Source organism: Drosophila persimilis, unplaced genomic scaffold (assembly GCF_003286085.1).
Source record: "Drosophila persimilis strain 14011-0111.01,24,50 unplaced genomic scaffold, DperRS2 tig00000002-arrow-pilon, whole genome shotgun sequence".
NCBI classification, from domain to species: Eukaryota; Metazoa; Arthropoda; class Insecta; order Diptera; family Drosophilidae; genus Drosophila; species Drosophila persimilis.
In genome coordinates this window covers 318,927-342,191 of record NW_020825289.1, presented here as the reverse complement: position 1 = coordinate 342,191, position 23,265 = coordinate 318,927, and the positions used below count along the sequence as shown (strand labels likewise).

The 23,265-nt window shown below is 39.9% G+C and overlaps 1 protein-coding gene across 1 annotated transcript in view; it reads left to right on the top strand.

Annotated features, from left to right (window-relative positions):
• The window catches only part of LOC6602044 (G protein-coupled receptor kinase 1), a 272,725-nt gene that overhangs the window by 44,549 nt on the left and 204,911 nt on the right, over positions 1 to 23,265 (top strand). The gene's annotated exons all lie outside the window — the stretch shown is intronic.

Genomic DNA, 23,265 nt, shown 5'->3' with positions numbered 1-23,265 from the left:
GCGTGCAAGGGGTATAGGGGGTGATGACATGGCTGGATCGGGATTTGATGGCCTTGGTTTCCATAGTTGATACTTCTTCCGGAAGATGAAGGCAATGATCAATAGAATTGATATTGCTAGGGCTGCATAAGCAGCGAGTTGATGGTGCTGCACGGTGGTGAGATGGTGTGGCAGCTCGTGATGATTTATGGCTGATAGTTGCTGGCGTAGATCATCAAGTTCTTGAAGAAAGTCTGATGTCTGGTTCTTCAGTTGCCACTTTGGTGGCGAGGGTGATGTCTCCGGTGGGCTCAGGTCACCAAACCGAGTGTAAGTCGATTTTACTTCGCTGATTGTGGTGCTGAAGGTGCTGATGCTTACTTCAGTATTGCGAGCAGTGCAACCAGGGGACATGGAGAGTAGACCAGTTCCTTCCAGTGCTATGGTTGACGGAACTCCGTTGCATACTGCTTGAAGTTTAGTTGTAGAATGCGTTGCGAAGATCCATTTATTTGGATGCTGAGTTTTTAGCCACACCGTGTCAGCCGTTGTGTGTGTTACCTGACACAGTGTTTCTGTTTTATTGTTAAACAGTTGAAACTCACAGCGATTGTCCACATTGAAGATCGTCTGATGGTCAAAGCAGATGAACTCCTCGTTGTGTACTTTAAGACAACGTCGGAATTCCTCTTGGGTAGTGCCCATGAACTGGTCTCGGTGGATGTTAACCGTTACTATGGTGGTTCTGAGGTCAAATAGACTCCAGCTTGTTGAATCCCAAAACGGAATTGGGTGGTTGCTGAAGACTTCGAGCTGAGCTGTTGAGACCAGCGGTAGCGTCACCTTGAAGATGACGTGTTTTGCAGTCGGGGTTCCTTCGGCTCGCATGATTCTGTATGGTTTAATCACCTCCTTCGTTGTGACCGGCAGTATTTGATCTTGTGGCAAATGATCCCGTATCTGGTTTAGTTGGTCTCTTAGTTGCTCGGGAGACACCAGCGTGGGGCTTATTCTCCGATGATGAATACCGATTAGGACATCAGATATGTCGGACTGCATTCGTTGAAGAGTTGTTGTGAGCTGGGTTTATTCTGCTATTAGTCCTAAGTACGCTTGAGTCAGATGATCGCTGTGATATGACCCTCTTTCTCGGTTGATAGTAGCCACATTCTCTTCCAAAATTTTTAGGCGATTGTCAGTTGTTACCTTGTCTTTTCTGACTACGTTTATTGTCGCGTCGACAATTGATGTTTGGTGTTGGAGCAGATGTAGTAAAAAGTCTTCATTGGTTTTCACTTTCTCAATTACTTGAGTCATCTCCTCTGCGTATTTTGCGTCGAGAACACCAAAAAGACTGCTTGCTACATTTGCTATGATATCCAGCGGCGATCTGCGTTTTCGAAAGTTTTTCATTAAAACGCTTCCTGTTTGTAGCTCGTTATACACATATTGAAAGTGTTGAACTATTGAGTTACATGCCGGAACATTTTTATACCCGATACTCAAAATGAGTATTGGGGTATATTAGATTTGTGGTAAAAGTTGATGTGTGTAACATCCAGAAGGAATCGTTGCCGACCCCATAAAGTAGATATATTCTTGATCAGCATCAATAGCCGAGTCGATTGAGCCCTGTCTGCCTGTCCGTCTGTCCGTCCCCTTCAGCGCCTAGTGCTCAAGGACTATAAGAGCTAGAGCAACGATGTTTTGGATCCAGACTTCTGTGATATGTCACTGCTACAAAAATATTTCAAAACTTCGCTACGCCCACTTCCGCCCCCACAAAGGACGAAAATCTGTGGCATCCACAATATTACAGATTCGAGAAAACTAAAAACGCAGAATCATAGAGAATGACCATATCTATCAGACTGCTGAGTCTGGATCAGATCGGATCATTTTTTTAGCCAAAAGCAAGAAATCAATTTGCAGTAGCTACGCAGCTCCCGACGTCACGATCAGACTGATTTTCTGTCTTTCTCGCACGCACTCTTTGTCGTATCGTTTAATATTAGCGGTGTCTGCCTGAGGAGCGCCATACTGACTAAGTATCGGGTATAAATGTAGAGTTGCGGTCTCCGCAGCAACTCACAACGTTCCCCCTCATTTAGTTCAGGGCACATGTATCGTAACTCTGAAATTCCAGCAGACATTAGTTGCATATTCTTCCAATATGGGTCCAAGTCATGGTATAAGATCATGGTCCACTCAGACGTTGCTATTCTTGATGTTCCAAGTTTCTCATAGAATATTCCAGGCTTGTTTGCGAATTGTGTCACATTTATTGACTGTGACAACGCTAATGGAAGCATGAGCAACAGCACCCCTAATGTTGATGTTAATGTAGGTGACAATTTTGTTGTTCGCTGTGTGGGTGGCTCATTACTCTCCGTGGTGTCACTGATCACGTTGTGGGAACGTTTGATTGCCACATCTTCTGGAAAGAGCGGCGCTAGACGAGTGATCGGGCGCTTGTATACGCCAGATGCTGTCTTAACGTCAACCACTCGTACGTGGTTGTCCTGTCCAGGATATGTCTTAATGATGCGACCCATTGGCCACTTCATTACAGGAAGGTTGTCTTCTTTAACCAAAAGTAATAATCCTTCAGGTACGTTTGGTGAAGCGGTCTTCCATTTATGCCGAGCTTGCAATTCTTGGAGGTATTCTGTAGACCATTGTTTCCAGAATGAATGCTTTAGGTGCGATACCAATTCCCAGCGCTTGACCAATGTTCTTCCTTGATGATCAGTATTGACGTCAGGATTCGTTGTCAATGGTTCACCAATCAAGAAGTGTCCTGGGGTGAGCGCTGTTGTATCAGTGGGATCATTTGACATTGGAGTGATGGGTCGAGAATTGAGAATTGCTTCAATTTCGATTATCACTGTGTTTAGTTCTTCAAATGTCAATGAGGCTGTGTTGGTGGTTGTTATCAACAGCTTTTTTGCTGATTTTACCGCCGCTTCCCAGAGGTCGCCAAACGATGGAGCCCTGGGAGGAATGAATTTAAAATCCACTTGTTTTTTGTTGCAATGATTCGTGATCAGAGCACTTGCCTTTGAGCTGAATATAGAGTCTTCTAATTCTTTAAGCTGGTTGTTTGCACCCACAAAGTTCGTTGCATTGTCGCAATGAATAGTTTGGCACTTCCCACGTCTGCTTAAGAATCGACGCAGGGCGGCCAAGAATGCATCTGTGGTAGGTAGCTTACCAGCTCCAGGTGTACTGCCTTTGTGGAAAAGCAGCAGAACACGGCGATGAATGCCTTATCTGGTCTTTTGCCTCGGATCTTATGGTGGATCGAGATTGGTCCACAGTAGTCGACGCCTGCATTAAGAAACGGGCGTGCTAGTGTGACTCGTTGTGCTGGGAGATTGCCCATGATCTGGTTCATCAGCTTTGGTCTAGCCTTGGTGCATCTAACACAGCTGTGGATGATGCTTCTAGCCATTGTCTTGTCATTGATAATCCAATTTTGTTGTCTTGCGATTGCCCTTAATGCTTGAGCACCACAATGCATGTTCTCCTCATGTAGCTCCCGCAAGATCATTTTGACGATTGGGTCATTGTAAGGCAGCAAAACTGGGTGTTTTGCGTTGTATGGAAGTAGAGCTTCTTCAAGTCTACCACCAACTCGGATGAGCTCATCGTCTCCTAGGAAGGGAGATAACGATATGATCGAGCTCTTTCTATCCACAGTCTTATAGCGTTGGAACTGTTTTAACTCTGCTGTAAACTCGACTTGTTGTATGGTTCGCAGGATTATAGTGCGGGCGTCAGTTCGTCTGCGCAGAGCGTCGTGGTGTTCGCTCTGTTGGTTTTGTAGCAAACGCGAAACATATATGCCACAATGCGTTGCAGTTTGTGAAACGAGTTGCTATGTCTGCAAGTATATAATTCATCCCCAAGTGCGCTAGGTGTGATTGCCAAGCTTATATGTTTAGCTTTTCTCTCAAGATTGCTGGGTTCTATGTTGGCTGCCTTCGTCCAGTTGTCTCGAGATCCGTGCAGGAATAATGGTCCATATAACCACAGATTGTGATCTGCCAGTCTGCTTGCTGCGGTTCCTCTTGACAGGACATCGGCTGCGTTGTTGGCCGATGACACGTGACGCCATTGTGACTGGTTTGTTAATGCCTGGATCTTGGCTATTCGATTTGCCACAAAGGTATGGTATGTTGATGACGATGCGTTTATCCAGGATAACACAACGGTGGAATCACTCCAAAACCATCCTGAAACCGTGTTAATGTCCATGTGCAGATCCTGTCGGACTCGGTTTGTGAGCTCGGCACCGAGGTCTGCAGCACAAAGTTCTAACCGTGGTAGCGATTGTTTGGCTGTCGGCGCCAGTCTTACTGACACTTGGTTGTTTTTGTATGTAGCGCGTACATATACTGCTGCGCCATATGCTCGTTCTGATGCATCTACAAACGTATGGAGTTCTTGTGTAACTGGAATTTTACCATCGTAGATATGCCGGGGAATTTGCATTTTGTTCAATGTTTGTAAGTCGTCCCGGTATTCTTTCCATTCGGTTTGGTGTTGTAATGGTAATTCGTCATCCCAATCCAGTTTGAGCTCCCAAAGTTGTTGCATGAAGATTTTTGCTTTTACTACCACCGGTGCAAAGAGTCCTAGTGGGTCAAAGATTTGGGCCAGTTCGGAACATACCACCCGTTTGGTGATGCGTGTAGCCTGGCTTTTCTGTGTTCGTCCACACAATGTATCCTTCTTCGGCATCCAGATGAGACCCAGAGTTTTCACGCTGTAGTGCTCTATTGTCTCTCCTAGTTTTACATCGGTTACAATATCCTCTTTGGGGATTCCTTGGAGAAGTTGCTCATTGTTGGAGCACGGACGGTAGCAATATCTTATTTAGTTCTTGTTTAACATGAATTGCCTCTGGAATCGTGTTTGCGCTAGTTAGACAGTCGTCAACATAGAAATCGGTTTTTAATGTTGTTGATCCGACTGGTAGTCTGTCTTTGTATTGTATTGCCAAATGATCCAGACATTTCGTTGCTAGGAACGGAGCAGCTGTTGTCCCATATGTTACTGTTTTCAGGCGATAGTACCTGATCTCTTAGGATGGATTGTTTTGCTTTCTTGCAGAATGTGCATAAGGGTGCTCGCGCTCTCCCTGTGTTTGCTGATGCACATGTCGTGCCTTTTGGCTCTCTCCTTGATGCTGGTGGCTTCTTACTGGTTCCTAGAACCCGAATTCTTTGCTCCAAGAACTGAAGCATCGTATCCAGCGCCTGAATGTCCTTTGAGCTTCCCAATGATTGCTCATACAAGGCCTTATTTGTTACATCCAGTTTGTTTCTGATAATGGCAATCAATATCGGATCCCATGTACATACATTGATGCCTAATCCCTTTAGTGATGCAAGGGATTCTATGGTTGTTATATACAACTCTTTTAATGACTTGGAATCGTCATTAATTGTTTGGTGATTGAGGAAGCGGTTCAGTACCGTATTCGACACATCTCTGGGATTGTTGTATGCGTCAACTAGTATTTCCCAAGCGGCTTCATAATTTTCTTCCTTTAGATCGATATGTCAAATCAATCTTTCTGCCTCGCCGGTAACTGTGGTTTTAAGATACCACATCTTTTTCACCGTAGGCATGTTGGTCTCATGCACCATGCATGAGAACAGATCGAAGAACTGGGTCCATTTTAATAGATCCCCATCAAACTGCACGTTATCCGTGTTTGGTGTGGCTGATTTTGCCAATGCTCTTTGGACCTTACTTTCCAGTGTTAGGTAGGATTCCATGTCATATCCTCCTTCCACTGGGTTCTCATATTCCTCATGAATTGTGAAGTGGACTTCCTGCGCTTGAGTCCATAGTGATTTTATCAAATCATTTGATGTGCGTCCTTCCGCCTCTGAAAGTTGTTTCAGATTGCGTTTAACGGACTCTACTATGGCCTTTTGTCGGCGACATAGTGAAAGCAGTTTGCTGTAATCCTTCGAGGACTGCTGGATCAGACCTACTGGAGGATTCTCACGCTTTTCTTTAAAGCCGATTTGACGTTCCCCACTAGCACTAGACGTCTGTGATAGCTTATCCATGCATTCGGTAAACATCGTAATGTATTGCTTACATGTTGTACGTCAGTCTTCACGGAATTTTACGTATTCATCCGTTTTGTCTGTATCGCGAAGTTTGGAGTCGTTTTTGTTGAAGCGATTCCACGCATTTTCGAGTGCTGATATTTTGGCTTGAAAATAAGAGGCCGTTTGCTTTCGTTCTTGGGAATCTTTTTTAAAGTTCCGAATGCACCTCGATATTTCCTCACCAATCTCTTGCTGCACATCCATTGCCATTGTAGCGGCAGCTTCTGCCTCCATATGTGTATCCATTCTATCTGTGTGTACTTATTACTTTCGACCCGTTGGGAGTGTTTTATTTGCTTTGCAGCTGGATACGCTCCGAATCGCAACCGTTGTTGGTCAGAAAGGTAATAGCACAGGTGATGTGTTGGATGGAGGGATTTGTGCTGTTTCCAATTTATGGAACGCACGGAACAACAAAAATTGATTACCTTGGTGGTAATCGAATTCTATAGCTGTTTTTCTGTTGGCTGATAACCTGAATATGTCAGATTTGCTAAAGTGATACTTATTGGTACCGTAAGTGTATGGCCTGGTGCCAAATTTTTATTGAAGATGTCCTGTTGACTGCTTCAATCTGATGTCCAGATCGAATCCTTTCACTGTAGCTTGTCTGACAGTTTGAAAGGATGATCACGTCGGGGTCACCAAATGTTAATGTGTGTGTGTGTATAGGAAGCTGGGTTGCATACGGTACATAACAACTAGAACTTGAACCAGTTGGACTGCGGAGTGGGTATCCTACGGTGCGCAAGGGAGGGTCTGAAGACACGGCGACAGCCTCTGATGATTGCGATGGAAGATGAGTGACAGGCAGTTATGGTACTGTTTTTGATACTGATTTTATTGATAAAAATTATTCTTATTTATAGGTAATAAAAGGTACAAAAGTACTGAGTCTGTAAAATATATGTTTTGTGTATTATAGATAATTTTAGTGTCTGGTGAGCAATTGCGACATTTTGATGGTCAGCAACTGCCCCGCTGTCTTCGCACTCTGCGGAGAGAGTGCATTGTCAGCAGAACTCACTGCAGTGGCTAGTGTGTTGTCGTGAGGTATTATATTGCATGTTACGTAGAACACTGTGTCACGGTGCCACTGTGTTATGCCGACGGGTATTATACACTATTACTTAAGCATATTTTTGCAACTGAACAAGCGGATAACTTTGATATATCTTTTATGAAAAGGAATTATAAACGACTCTTCCAAATCGGGGGAGACAATATGAATCAATGGACAGGATGAATAGTTTAAGCAAGGTCCACACGGAGCCTAGGTGCAGTAACTGAGTACATAGCCTGGAACTCCAACATCAACTTTCCACAAACCACTGAAGTAACATACCTTGGTGTCCGTTTGGATACACGGCTCACTCGGCGTAAAAACATCGAAGCTAAGAGAATTCTACTAAAATTAAAATTTGTAACCTACATACATTGGCTCATAAACATCCGTTCGCCACTAAAACTGGAATACACAGTATTTTTGTAGAATACAGTTCTCAAACCAATTTGGAAATATGGCTCCGAACTATGCGGAAACGCTTGCATCAGTAACTTAGAAATAATCCAGAGGGCCCAATCAAAGATACTGATAACTATCTCTGGGGCACCATGCTACATACGGAATGAAAATATTCATAAAAACTGAAATGTAGAATCTGTTAAAGATGAAATCGCCTAAGTGAAAGAAAAGTATTAGGTCAAATATCTGGCCCATCCTAATAGACTTAACGTGGCATACTAGCCATACGCGACTCCGGCGAAGAGACCTCACCACCCAGCAATAATACATAGGGCTGTACTCCAAATAATTAATTATAATTCATTATTATTATTTTAAGGAATAGAGAAGCTTACAAAACTTAACTAACCTAGATGGTATAGCGCTGGCTGCAGTGCTATATTTTTTGACATTGTCAATGACCATTATTACAAATTTTGTGTATTAGTCTAGTTAAAATTAGTTAATTAAGTAATTTATGCATTTACTAATTACATAGCTTTGGTTATCTTATGCATTATTTTCGGGGTTTGTAGATTTTGTGTTACATATTCTATGTTTTAAGGAAGAGAAAGATTTTTGGTATACATATGTTTTGGGTTGAGGTTGTCAATTAATTAATGCCGTGGCCATTGGCCAATATATATATATATAACCGCGCCGTTTTGTGTACTTTTGTACATTTACGAAGAGCTGCGTTGAATGCAGAATATTCCGAACACGAATATGAATCTGTGTGTTTTGCGCACGCCCGTCCCCCACGATGACGGTGACAAACGCTGGCATAGCAGACATCGTCGGTTCATTTCCGATTGTCGTGAAAAAGATCCGGATGTGATTTTCCTCGGAGATTGCATATTTGCATCAGTATTTTGCACCATTGCACTGCCTAATTTTCAGCATACGGGACAGAATGGACAGAATTGGACAATGTTAATCCGAAAATAGTTGCATGTTGGCACCAACAATGTTAACAACAGTGCCGCCGAAGTAGCGGACGGTATTCTCGCAAATAATAAAGTCTCGCGAATAAAGTGCCAATTCGAGCTGCTTTACGAATTGCTGTCGCAAATCCTCAACGATCTGGAACGCAATCAAACTCCATCCGAATAGGGAGAGTGGGGAAAAATTGACTAATGCACGAACTCAAATCTTAATCAAACTATACGATATGCAATTGATCACAAATTTGGTTATATACCTAAATCGTATAGAGTATTCAGCGTGGAGCTGACACAACTATACCAAAAAAAATTTAAACACGTTTTTTTACCCGATTAAAAAACATTGCGAAATTATAAGCCAGGCTCCGTTTTTCACGTTCACAAAAGTTTTCCGATTTACTTTTGAATACACATTAATTGGGGCTCCCGTTTTCATATTCCGCAAGATTTATTCGTTTTCAAAACGAAATCATTTTCGTTGACGAAATAAAAAGTAAACGGCATTTTATACAACGAAACGAACCTTAATTGCAAACGGAAAAAAATAAATGACTTATTATTAACATAAACTTGACACCTATATCAGGGTAATTTAGCTCTTGCTTTCTTTATAAATAATTTTATTTTACCCCAGCCTCAAATTTGTCTTCGAAAAAATGGGCCAGGGCAACAACAATTTTCGTTTTGGTGCAAACAGCAAACCTTAAAACGAAAACGAAACGTTTTGGCTGAAAACGTAATCCGCAAAAGTAAATTAAAAACGGAGCCTGCCTGTATATGTCATATTTTTTGCAAAAATTGAATTTTCAAATCTATTGTTTACATTTATACATTCATGCAAACATTCCCAAAAACGTTATAGCAATAGTATTATAATTGAATCAAGTAATTTGTAAGAACTGAATACAGAAGTTTCCTTAGTAAAATAGCTATAAGTGCAAAAATTATTTTAAATTATTCTTAAAAAGTAATAGATGCATGTTTGGTTTGACTATGCAGTTCTCATCTCTTATTGTTGTGCTCAGTTACTACAAATTTTCGTATTCTTTGAACCACATTTGTGGTACCATTAGCTTAGATAAGAGATCAAAATCGCGCTCTACGTAGAAAACAGATACATATATGTGCAATCATGTTTTTTCATGTTTTGAGAAGCGCAGTGTTAGCATTGTGTCAGTAAAACTGACAAGCGGACTGATTTAGTTCGTAAGCAGTCATTATTGCTTCAAACCAATAAAAATTTCAACAAAAAAAAAGCATTTTAGTTAAAAATGCCACATGGTAAAGAATTTTTTGAGGGGGAACATGGAAGGATCAAGAGAATGAAATTAGCCGGCATAATAACTGGTCGAATAGCTTCGCTAATGTACCAACATCGAAATACTATTTCAAAATTTTTCATATATTCAGACGGTTAGCGCAAAAATCGTCAACTTGGTAAAGTAATAACCATAATAAAATTGACAAAACGGCACTTGCGGCAGTTTTCAACTGAAGACTTAATGAACTGCAACAAAATCAAGGCAGAACTCGGGTTAACAATCCCCAGGCAACGTGTGAAAAAATTTTGAACGAAAATTTTAACCTCACATATCAAAAGCGAGTGGGCTAACTCCTCAAAACTAAACGTCATAATGATACGCGAAATGTCCTTTTTGAAAAACACAAGTTCTGGGACCACGAATTAGAAAATTTAATTTTTAGTGATAAAAAAAATTGAATTTAGGCGGTTCAGAGTCCAGATGTGGAATGACCCGCGTAATCCACGGGCAACTTGCTACAAGCCAAACCATGGTGATGGATCGCTTATGATATGGGCTGCCTTTAGAGCTAAAGAGAAGTCTCCAGGTCAAGCAAGCCGTCAACAAAGTCATGGCATGACATGGGCACTAGGTTACTAGACTCGTTTACCGAAGACCAAGCAGTGCTGTTCGTAAGCAGTCATTATTGCTTCAAACCAATAAAAATTTCAACAAAAAAAAAGCATTTTAGTTAAAAATGCCACATGGTAAAGAATTTTTTGAGGGGGAACATGGAAGGATCAAGAGAATGAAATTAGCCGGCATAATAACTGGTCGAATAGCTTCGCTAATGTACCAACATCGAAATACTATTTCAAAATTTTTCATATATTCAGACGGTTAGCGCAAAAATCGTCAACTTGGTAAAGTAATAACCATAATAAAATTGACAAAACGGCACTTGCGGCAGTTTTCAACTGAAGACTTAATGAACTGCAACAAAATCAAGGCAGAACTCGGGTTAACAATCCCCAGGCAACGTGTGAAAAAATTTTGAACGAAAATTTTAACCTCACATATCAAAAGCGAGTGGGCTAACTCCTCAAAACTAAACGTCATAATGATACGCGAAATGTCCTTTTTGAAAAACACAAGTTCTGGGACCACGAATTAGAAAATTTAATTTTTAGTGATAAAAAAAATTGAATTTAGGCGGTTCAGAGTCCAGATGTGGAATGACCCGCGTAATCCACGGGCAACTTGCTACAAGCCAAACCATGGTGATGGATCGCTTATGATATGGGCTGCCTTTAGAGCTAAAGAGAAGTCTCCAGGTCAAGCAAGCCGTCAACAAAGTCATGGCATGACATGGGCACTAGGTTACTAGACTCGTTTACCGAAGACCAAGCAGTGCTGCTCATAAATAGAGATATCCGAAGAAGGTGGAATATACGAGCTAGTAATGAATATAGCAGTTTTACACACAGGAATTCTAGTTCCGGTTGAACCTGGACTGTGAAGTATTTCGACGTGAAGTTACGTCGACACGAACGGTCCTTTCTAAATGTTGTGTACCGACCTGCCAAAACCTCGGAACTAAGAATGTCCAGCTTTAGCCAGGTTTCAGTAAACACAATATCGTGGGGAGCAAATGCAACACTATCCCGGAAAAGAATGCTGAGCTTACTACGTAAGCCTCTAACATTCCGATAAGTCACTATAAGAGAAGTTAGTTTTTTGAGAGGTGGAAGCAGGACGGGAAGATGTGAAAGATGATGTTGACGATGGCACACTGGAATGATGTGTAAGAGCTATGGGGGGAAGAAGAAGAATCTTAACCTTAAACTCCTTCACCACCAAATGCTCCGGCCAAAATTTGGCAGAGCAAATGGTGTCAAATTGAGTTGGGGAGACACTTATCTTAAATGATGCTATCGCCTTGGCGTAAGAGAAACTAAACTAATCCACCATTAAAGCAGGTTTTATTGGCTGCAGGTTCTCAATTCTCAATAAAAATTTCAAAACAAATTGGTATCAGGTAGTGTTGTGTTGCTCATGAGTGAGTAAACAAAAAAGAGTTGTTCACTTAAGTGAGCAACTGAACACGTTCCTTCCAAGCTGTTCTTTTTTGTTCACTTGTTCTTTTTTGCTCACTTGTTCTTTGTTGTTCACTTGTTCATTTCTGCTCACTTGTTCTCTACTCACTTTTTGCGCAATTTTACTCCTCAAAGGGCATTTTGCGTTCTGGCAGCTGTTGCTCATATTTGCTTTTACTTCACACTTTTTGTATTACCGGCAAAACTGTTTATTATTTTAAAATTCGAAAAATTTCGAAGTATATTCGATACTTTGAAAGTATAGTGAAATTTGGAATCATTGCAATTTTTTTTTTTTAGTTTCAAATGTTTGATTAAAATTGAAATGTAACCTATATTATTTGTGTCAAAATCTGTGGTGCTTAGTGATCTGTGCGTGAACAGTGAGCAATGAGCAACTGAGCAATCTAGGTGAACAAGTGAGCAATATGAGTGAGTTGACTCACTTACTAAAAAAGAACAAGTGAACATGTTTCCCAAAATGAGCAATGTTTACCCAACAATACACGACGGTAACTTCTGGCAATCCCAATCAACTTCCCACCATTGTATCTTCATCCAGCTTTGTACGAATTAGATAGGATGTAAAAAGAAGTATAATTCTTTGTAAAATATAAGTAGATTTCTTTATTCTGATCTTTCGGGAGTTAACCCACCGATCTGTTTTGTTGGTTCTTGTTGATTAAATTTAACAATTGTGTTCGGGCTTTCATAAGCCAAAAGGCAGAACTATGTGTTCTTATCTCTTATATGTTAGTATGTATATGTGTGAATATGCTCAGCGCTGTTGGCAGCGAGAGAGCGAGGGAAGATATATGTGTGTATGCATGTACATATATTAGTGCCGTCAAGTCATGGGAACATGCTGACGGTGCACTTGGGTCGCTCGAGGCATTCTTGAGTGAATCGTAATACGATCACCCAGAATGTCTGGGACTTTATTGTTACGTAAACACTGCAACAAAGTGTTACAGTGTGTATTCTTTAAGTACCGTCGGTACAGTGGGTATTCGAAATAATGAATACTTTATGTGAATGTGTATATTATATTTAATTTAATATGACCATACTACAAGGAAATTACTGCATCTAGAATCTCCTTATCGTCGCTTAACGACTTGAGTGCTATTAATTGGGAATTTACATTGTCTACCAGCACTCTTAGTCCCTCTGAGTCGGGTCTTTTTAGCCGCCTTAAGTTGAGTAGCTCCTGTACATGTGATTGCAGAATAATTGCCTTATTTTCATAGCGATCTTTCAATAATCGTAATGCCTTGCGATAATTAGGCCCTGTTAATTCCAAACCCTCAATCGCACTTAACGGTCCAGCTCCTAACGATGATCTCAAATGAATAAATTTAGACAACTCATCCAATTCAGAGTCTGATTCTATTAGAGTAGCAAAGATATTGTACCAGCTGGTCCATTCCGTAAACATTCCAGCGAACTCAGGCAGCTTTAGCTTGGGAAGTCTCCCTTAACGGGACACCTGTGTGCTATTTAGAATATCACCTGTCATTGGACTGCCGCCGTCCCCTATTTCCAAGACAGCTTAGTAACTTGGCCTTTAATTCGCAATAAACCTCCTCAACTTCATAGCGGCTTTCATATTCGCTGGCGTCCTCGCTATCGTGTTAAATTTTAGCCTAAATTTTGCAGAACTGATTAAAGTTTGTCGCAATTAGACTTAACCTGACTTCCAGCTCCGCAGCCGTCATGGAGTCGCTTTTTTTCGAATAGACCTTGTTACGGACAAAGGAATTCATTAACGCCGTTCGAGAAGTGAGCACCTCCGCATCTTTACCCTTTCTAGGGTTCTGCCAATTGCAGTGACTATTTACACCGGTGTTACCCTTGAAAATTTAACAATAAAAAATACTCTATATTGGCATGAGTAAGTAACACGGTACCAAGTTTAGCCACTCTATTCAATAATCGGCCAACTTTAAATTCTCACTACACTGCCCAATTCAATAACTGATCAACAATTGACCACTGTACCAAAATGTGTACGTGCGCCCCAACGAAGCGGCAGGCAAAGAAGAAACGACTACAAAGTTAGATCAATGTCCAGTAGCAATTACTGTTCTTTAGGTCCCGGCTTCTAACTGCATACATATGTAAGTATGTACATATGTGCCTTGCTTCAACGTATAGCAGTGCACGCAATAGGCTGTATGTGTGTATGCAGATACCTAAGCACTCAAGCTAACTGTAATTGTAATCTGCTCTCTACATGAAACCCCGCTTGCAGAACAATTAAAGCGCAGAAGTCTCAAAGCCGCTACCACTTGACACTAAAACAATTGTATTGTTTTAAGATTATTCACACACATCGAATTGAAACTAAACATGCCTGCAAGCTCAAAGCAGTTCACACTCACAATTCGATACCGAAACCGCTGTCGCACTCGCCGTTAGCCAGACTCAGGGTGCAATATTTAATGAGTTCCAGTCGTGAACTCCCTCCGGTAATTGAACCTTCTCCAAAGGTCCCTGCTCGGGCGCCAAATGCACGAGCTAAGGGCTCGCGCACACTATAGCTGAAAGCGGAAATCGACGCTGAAATCAGAGCTGAAAGCTCAGCTGATCTGAGAGCTTTTCTCAGGCAGAATCAGCTTGCAGGTGCGTACATTGTCGGCTGATCTGATTGCTGAAAGCTGAAAGCCACTGCCTCCCTTTGTCTATCTCCTTAAGTTGCATCAATAGATATCATTATAATTATTATTATTATATAGTTAATGAATTATTACTTCACAGCACGTACAGTAGCCAGACGGAAGTTTTCTTCGTTTTTTTTTTTTAATTACGTGTATTTTAACCATATTTCCGTTGAGTTTGTATTCGTATTACTTTTATTTTACGAATTATTATTACATGTTTCAATTATTATTTATTTTGTATAATAATAAACATTGTGATGTCTTTCGAGCGTTTACTGTACTTGGGGACATAGTATATTATATTTATTGGTAATGGTAAATAATACAACTTTTTGGCCCAATTTATCGCCTTCCAGAAATGATAGAAATAAAACTATTATTCAAATATTCAGCGCTGGGTTAACCGTAATTTCGCTTAACAATGTTTTGCAGCCCATTTTCGATCACTTATGAACCAATACACTTGAACAAAATCAGCAATCAGCTTGCTGAAAAAACAAACATGCTTGATCGATCAAACTAAGCTGAGCTGATTTCAGCGAGCTTTTTCAGCTTTCAGCTCAGCTCAGTCTGCAATGTGCGCACTTGCACCGGTGCAGTGTGTTTGTTTTTTTAGAGCTGAAAAATAAGCTATCAGCTCCGCTTTCAGCTCCGCTTTCAGCTACAGTGTGCGCGAGCCCTAAGACCTTCCTAATCCGCTCTATGTAGTTCCTTTCTCGCTCGTTTTATTTCGTATATCTCTTAAATTTAGTGATCATAATTCAGATCGTTTTTGCTCGATACTATCGATTGCGCTTCTTTATATTTACATAATGTAACGTTACATACCTAACAATAATGTAACTTCAAATTAATTTACATTTTTAGCAGTATTTACATATTAATTCAAATATTCAAATTGTCAACCTTTATAAAATATGTTAATACTATATTCTATTAAGGGACGTCAACAGTAATAAAAACAATTAATCATCTCAAAATCTTGCTGTTTTTTTTTAATCTAGCTTACAACTTTTCTTCATCTATATTTTCTTACATGTGTTTTCTTCTTCAATGGTATTAGACTATCGATGGGCCGGGTCGAGGGCTCTAAGGGCGCTAAACCTAAAATCAGACAGACAAAAAGGCGTTGCAGAAAATATAGACTGACTGAAAAACGCACACTTCCACCGGCACCTACAAAAACCAATGCAGGTGCAAGTTGGTTATAAAAATCCGACACCCGAATAAAGTTCCTGGGAATCTCTTCTGTTTTGTCAATATCATACGTTATGCAATCGCAATCTAATATTAATAATATTAATACTAATAAATACGAGAGTGGTCTGATAAGTACTTAGCATCACTGCCAATTGGTGCCAGTATCGCACAAGAGATTTACTATCGCAGTGTTCATTCTTTTAGACGACAACTTTCAAAATTTCAGAAGAATCGGACTTGTAGGACCCATCTGAAAAATACATTTTCTCGAGCTCTGCAAAGTAGGCCTCCGTGGCGTCGATGACTTCCACATTCGACTCATATTTCTCTCCGGCGAGTGACTTTTTCAAGTGTGGAAATTAAAATTTCACACAAGGAAAAATCTGGAGAATACGGTGAATTGGGCAGCAGTTCGTAGTGCGATTCGAACAATTTGGCCGTGGCGACGGCGGAGGTGTGTGCCGGTGCGTTGTCATAGGGAAGGAGCATTTTTTTCTTTGTCAAATAGGGCCTTATTTTCTGCAACTCGGCGTTGAATCGGTCCAATAATTCGGTATAGAAGAGCCCTGCAGGAAATCGATGTAGATCACATCTTGTGAATCCCAGAAAACGGTTCGGAGAACGTTCGCCGCGTAAAGTCTAATGTTTCGACTGTCCCTTGGTCTCTGGTGTGTACCAGTGGATCCATATTTCGTCGACGTGCATGCCACGACACAGAAAGTCCTTCGGATTGCGCTCAAACAGCGTCAAACACTGCTCTGAAGTGGTCTCACAGTTGCGCTTATTCTCCGGAGTGGCCAAACGCGGCAAACATCGCGCCGACAACTTTCTCATGTCCAAAACTTCATGCATGACTTTGAAACTCGCTAGACGGTCGTTATCGAAGGGGACGAGCTACCTTTCGCTGCGCGATTTCCCTTCCAAAAATAAGAATCGATTCCCCGACAATAGCCGTCTAAAAGAATACTGACATCATCGGGCGGTGAGGCTAATTACTTATCAGACCACCTTCGTAGAAAATATATTGTTCTCGCAATGAAAATTGCGTACGATGTTAATTTCTTTAAAACGCTCACAAAACTCCCAGGAAAAATTTTCTTCTGATCGTTGCAAGCACTCAAAGAGAATGACAGAGTCAATAGGCATTTAAATGATTTTGGGGCGTGCCACACAGAAAAGCATACACACAAACAGACACACATGTACATAAACAAAGAGAGAGACTTGTTACACGAACGTAACAGAACATATGGTAAGGTGAGCTTTTTCTCGGCACATTTAAATCAAAATGTAGGCGCAAGAAATTCATTTTTTGATTTCATTTTCAATATGCATGCTGTTACTCAGTAATTTCTGACGTCTTTTTGCTTCAAATCAAGCAATTGAAAAAACAAAGGAATTTTTATCAAGCTGTATATTATCGAAGCCCAGGTCGGCTGTTTTTGTTTGCCAGATTTACAATCGTACTTTGAAATAAGTTTGAAACACCTTCGAGAAGTATTAGGCAGTCACTATAATGCAACTCAGGCTTTCCTATAATTACTATCCGTCACTTAGAAAGCATTTACTGTACCTCATGATTAATGGTTAAAATTCTCTACATTTGACGATGACAATCATCGTACACCAGCGTTTCGAAAAGACTATAATGTTTTAATACTACATTAAACTTTGGAAACTTAATTTTTGGCAGCTGCCTATGATGCACAGTGTACTTAGTGTGAAGTTTTCCATATCTCGCTGTTGACTTTTAGTTCTTATAGTTGTCAGAAGAGCCTAGTACACACATTTTCATGTTCTTCCCTTGATAAAAAATCCGAATACATTTTATCTAATGACCACTGGATATTAAATTGCTTTTCCATATACGCATTAAGAACATTTTTTCGAAATTTTATTTTCCCCGGGTTCATGAAATTCTTTATTCGAGTTATATTATTGACAAGAATTTCCCGCTGTTGAAGAAGTTCCAATTCGTCTTCATCATGAGCTGAAGAAGAACTGCCACTGCGTTTCTTGAGAGCCGTAATATACTTTATTACGACGGGTTTATTTAAATTTTATTTTTATACGGTTCGAAGTTTTTATTTTGGTTGGGTCTAGGTAATGTTGGTGAGTTATTCTTGTATGTCCTAGTCTTAGTCTAATTATTTTTGTTTGTTTTATCCTTGATGTGGTGTTTTGGTCTAGTCTTTTGGTGAATTTGTCGGCTGTTATTTGGTTGGGATTGATAAATTGATACCAGTTCGATGTTTGTTCTAGTTTTATAAGTTTGTCTTTAATCATTTTTGTCTTGAGGTGTTTATTAATGTCTGATATATTGTTATTGTGTGTGTATGTAAGGGGCATTGTTGAAGCTGATTTTGCTTTTTGGTCTGCTAGTTCATTTCCTTTTATGTTTTTATGACCTGGGATCCAGAGTAGTTTTATTTTTGGATGTAGTTGCATTAGAAGAGATCTAATTTTAGATTCATAATAGTTGAAGTTATCGGGGTTGCCTATGGCTTGAAGAGAGGATAGAGAGTCTGAGCATATCATATATTTCCCGCGCATAGATTTGACAATTTGTATTGCCTCGAATATGGCTATGATTTCGGCAGAGTAAATTGAAGAAAAATTTTGTAGTAAGCCCACTTTTAAGGTGTTTTTTTCAGTTGTGATTGCAAATGATGTGGTACTTATGGTTTTGGATCCATCCGTAAACAGAAAGGTGTGATCATTAAATTGGTTTTTGATGGTAAGAAAGTGTTGTTGGTATATAGAGTCGTGTGTATTATTTTTGTCTAGTTTTTCAAGTTCGGTATTTATGGTATTTGGTTGGAATTTCCAGAAAGGTAGCTTAGTTTTTATTTCGGGTTTTATGAGAAGGCTTATGTTTTGTTTTTTGCAATGTTGTAGAGAGTAAGTTATTGCTGAAGGTATTTTGTTGTTGAAGTGGATTCTGCTTTGGAGGGACTTTGAGATTTTGTGAAGAGGTGAGTTGTTTGGAAAATAAAGGTTTTTTATTAGTTTGGCTTGTAGAAAGTCACGTCGATCTGCAACTGTGTTTATGTTAGCTTCCATTAAAAGATTTGTAATCGGGGTTGTCCTGAATGCTCCCAAAGCTATCCTTACTGCACAGTTTAGAATGGTTTGAATTTTTTTAAGCCAAGTTATTGAGAAATTGCCGTAAAATACTAGTCCGTAGTCAATTTTAGAAACTATTATTGCTTTTGTGATTGATATTAGTGTATGCGTATTGCAATTGAACTTGTTACTGGAGAGACATTTTATTATATTAATTTTGTTTGAGAGAGAGCTAGCTAAGTCTTCTATGTGTCTAGTCCATCTATATTTTGAATCGAATGTGAGTCCTAATATTTTTAAGTGGTCTACGCTCGGAATGTTTAGGTTTCTCGTTGTTATTGTGCATTTACAGTTATGTTTACGGCATATATGTAAGTGTTTGCATTTATCAAATGATACTGATGAGCCTGAAAACGAACACCATTCGTCGATTTTTTGGATTAGATCATCGAGATTGAAATTTTCTTGGGTTTGGTTTTTTTAAAATTTGACAATAATATGAAAATCGTCTGCATAGGCTGTGAATGTGAGATTTCGTTGGATAGTAATGAGGTTTGCTAGTTTATTATATGCTATTAAGAATATAATAACTGATATCGGTGATCCCTGGGGGATTCCGTTATGCAGAGGAAAAGTGCTCGATAGGTTGTTTGCTACGCGACATTTGATTTTTCTCTTGCTCATAAAATTAATAATATAGTTAAGTATTTTTGGGCCGATGTTCCATTCTTGGAGTTGCTTAGTTATTGCATGTAGTCCAATTTTGTCAAAGGCTTTATTGAAATCTAATGATACTATTGACAAATGTTGTTTGTGGGATAATGCATCAGTTATCAGATGATCTAAGTACGCTAGATTGTCTGTAACTGATTTTCCACGTTTGAAACCAACTTGATTTGTGTGTATATGTTTGTTTGTAGTAACAAACCACCACAACCTCTTGGCTATGATTTTGTCTAGGACTTTTGCGAAGCAAGAGTTTAGAGAAATCGGGCGGTATGAGGTTATTGATGTTTTGATGTAGCCGGGTTTAGCTATTGGTATAACAAGACCTATTTTGTAAGCTTGGGGTATATAGTTATGAAGTATATTATTGTAGTGTTTTAAAATTCGATCCTTAACTGCTGGGGATGTATTTGCAATCATTGGGTAGGAGATTCGATCAATACCTGGTGTATGGCCCTTTAAGCTTGAGAGTGCGGAGGAAAATTCTATGGAAGTGATATCTGATTCTATTTTCTGTGCAGATTGCGATGGAGGAGAGCTTTGATATGTTGAAATTGAATATTTGTTGTTAGTGAACATGGATGAGAAGTTGGAATCTTTGGACTGATCAGACCAGTATTCGGCAAATGAATTGGCAATGGAGGGGTTATCTGAAGTTGGCTGTAAAGTGGTCGGATGGATAATTGTATGGATGTTTTTCATATTATTCAGTCCACAAAAGCGTCTTATATTTGACCAGGTTTGACTTGTCTTTGTTTGTGGTTGGATTTCTGAAGTAAAAGAGGAAAGTGACTTATTTTTTGCAGATTTAATTTCTTTTTTAAATTTTGCCGCTGCTTTTCGAAATCTAATGATGTTTTTAGTTGTAATGTGTTTTTATACCCGATACTCAAAATGAGTATTGGGGTATATTAGATTTGTGGTGAAAGTGGATGTGTGTAACGTCCAGAAGGAATCGTTTCCGACCCCATAAAGTATATATATTCTTGATCAGCATCAATAGCCGAGTCGATTGAGCCATGTCTGTCTGTCCGTCTGTCCGTCCGTCCGTCTGTCCGTCCCCTTCAGCGCCTAATGCTCAAAGACTATAAGAGCTAGAGCAACGATGTTTTGGATCCAGACTTCTGTGATATGTCACTGCTCCAAAAATATTTCAAAACTTTGCCCCGCCCACTTCCGCCCCCACAAAGGGCGAAAATCTGTGGCATCCACAATTTCGACGATACGAGAAAACTAAAAACGCAGAATCGTAGAAGATGACTATATCTTCTAGAGTGCAAAATCTGAACCAGATCGTATAATTATTACAGCCAGAATCACGAAAACAATTTCACTCTTTCTCCCTCTGTCTCACTCTAACACACAGGTTTCATGGTCGGTTTTGCCAATTGCAAAATATGAGTTCAAGGATCTCAGAACCTATAAAAGCCAGAGCAACCAAATTTGGTATCCACACTCCTGTGATATCGGACCTTGACCGTTTCATGTCCAAATTTCGCCACACCCCCTTCCGCCCCCGCAAAGGACGAAAATCTGAGGCAACCACAAATCTCAGAGACTATTAAGGCTAGAGTAACCAAATTTGGTACACACACTCCTTTAAGATGTCACTATAAAACGTATATCTCAGAATTTCGCCCCACCCCCATCCGCCCCCACAAAGGACGAAAATCTGTTGCATCCACAATATTGCAGATTTGAGAAAACTAAAAACGCAGAATCATAGATATCGGCCATATCTATCGGATTGCTGAATCTGGATCAGATCAGATCATTTTTATAGCCAAAAGGAACAAATCAATTTGCACTGGCTACGCAGCGCCCGACGTCACGCTCAGACTGATTTTCTGTCTCTCTCGCACGCAATCTTTGTCGTGTCGTTAAATATTAGCGGCGTCTGCCGGAGGAGAGCCATACTGACTTAGTATCGGGTATAACCGTAGAGTTGCGGTGTCCGCAGCAACTCACAACGTTCCCCCTCGTTTTAGTTTGTTCCATGCTTGTTTTCTTTCGTTGTTGAGAGTTTGCAGTCCATTGTTCCACCAGGGAACGTTTCTGGGATGGTTTTTAATTGATGTTTGTGGGATGGTAAGATGGGCGCTTTGTAGTAGAATTTTATTTAGACATGATGATTCTTTATTGATATTGTTTGAGGGCGAACTTTTTGTATTAAAGTAGTCAGTTTTGTCCTTAAATGCATCCCAGTTGGCTGAGTTTATTTTGAAGATTGGGTTGTTTTGTGTTTTATTCTGTTTGTTATTGTTAAAGAGTGTAATGAGGATAGGGAAATGGTCACTTCCGTGAAGGTCGTCGATGATTTTCCAGTTAGCGTATTGGAATAAGTCTGGAGAGCAAAATGATAGGTCAATATGTGTGTATGTATTGTGTGTGGTAAAGTGTGTGGGGGATTTGTCGTTTAAGAGTATAAAGTTGGTGTTATTTAGGAATTTGGCTACTGTATTGCCTCTTGCGTTATTTTTTGGTGAGCCCCAAAGTTTGCTCCAACTGTTGAAATCACCTAAAATAAGTGAGCTTGAGTTATTGCTGAGAACATTGTGTAGGTTACTTTCGTTAAAATTTTGGCTTGGCGATATGTATGCAGAAATTATTTTAAATTTTTTCTTCGATTCAACTTCAATAGCAGTTGCATCGAAGTCAGTTTGTAAATGTATTTCCTTTGATTCGATTGAGTTGTGTATGAGAACTGCTGCTCCCCCAAAATTGGGTGAGTAGTTTTTAGCGTAAAGTGAGAAGTTGATAGGAATGGGTATATTGTGAATATTAAATAGATGCGTTTCTTGTAATGCAATTATATGCGGTTGGTATTGTTTAATAATAATTTGTAGTTCATTATAGTTGATTATGTAGCCTCGAAGGTTCCATTGGATTATTTTCAGAGTCATTTTTTTGAGTTTTTATCTCTTGAGTGCTGGTTATTTGGGTTGTTTTTACTTGATCTATTAGTTTTAGTCGGATTCTATTTCCATTGAGCAGTTGTTGCTACTCAAGGCGTCAGTATTGGGGTTCTTCTGTCTTGTTTTTTTGCTGCTTGAGCTTTTTAATTTGTCCGCAGCCTTAATTGCTGCTAGTCTGCGCTTAGAGGTAGTTAGTGGTAGAATTTTTACAATGTTAGAGGTTGTGCTGTTTTTATGGGAATTTGATAGGGTGTTTATCTTACTGTCTATTTCTGAGTCGATATCAGAGTACGATACAGTTTGGCGTTTGGATGTGGATGCTTGCTGGGGGTGTTGTTGTTTTTGTGATGCTGTGTGTTGTTGTTGTGGTGTTGTGTGTTGTTGTTGTGATGCTGTGTATTGTTGTTGGGAATGCGTAGAGGCCTGTGTGGTTTTGGTGACTGAAGAGAATAAGTATTATCTGTGTTCCGTGTCCGTAGTATTGAGAGGGCTGTTTTGTTGTCGCATTTGTTCGTGGTTTTAATTGCTTGGAGTTCGTATTGAGTGATAAAGATAGGGCATTTTTTGCTGGTGGAGTTATGCGGGTTCGAAGAGTGCTGGTCGTTATTGCAGTTAATGCAGTGCTGGGTTTTGTTACATTTCTCTTGTGTGGTCGTGTCAATGTGAAAGTCCTCTCCGCAATTGAAGCAAAGTTTTTTGTTTTTGCAGAATTTTTGGAGGTGTCCAAACTGGAACCAATTGTTGCATTTCATTGGAAGTGGTATATATTGTCTGACTTGGGCTCTTTGGTATCCAAT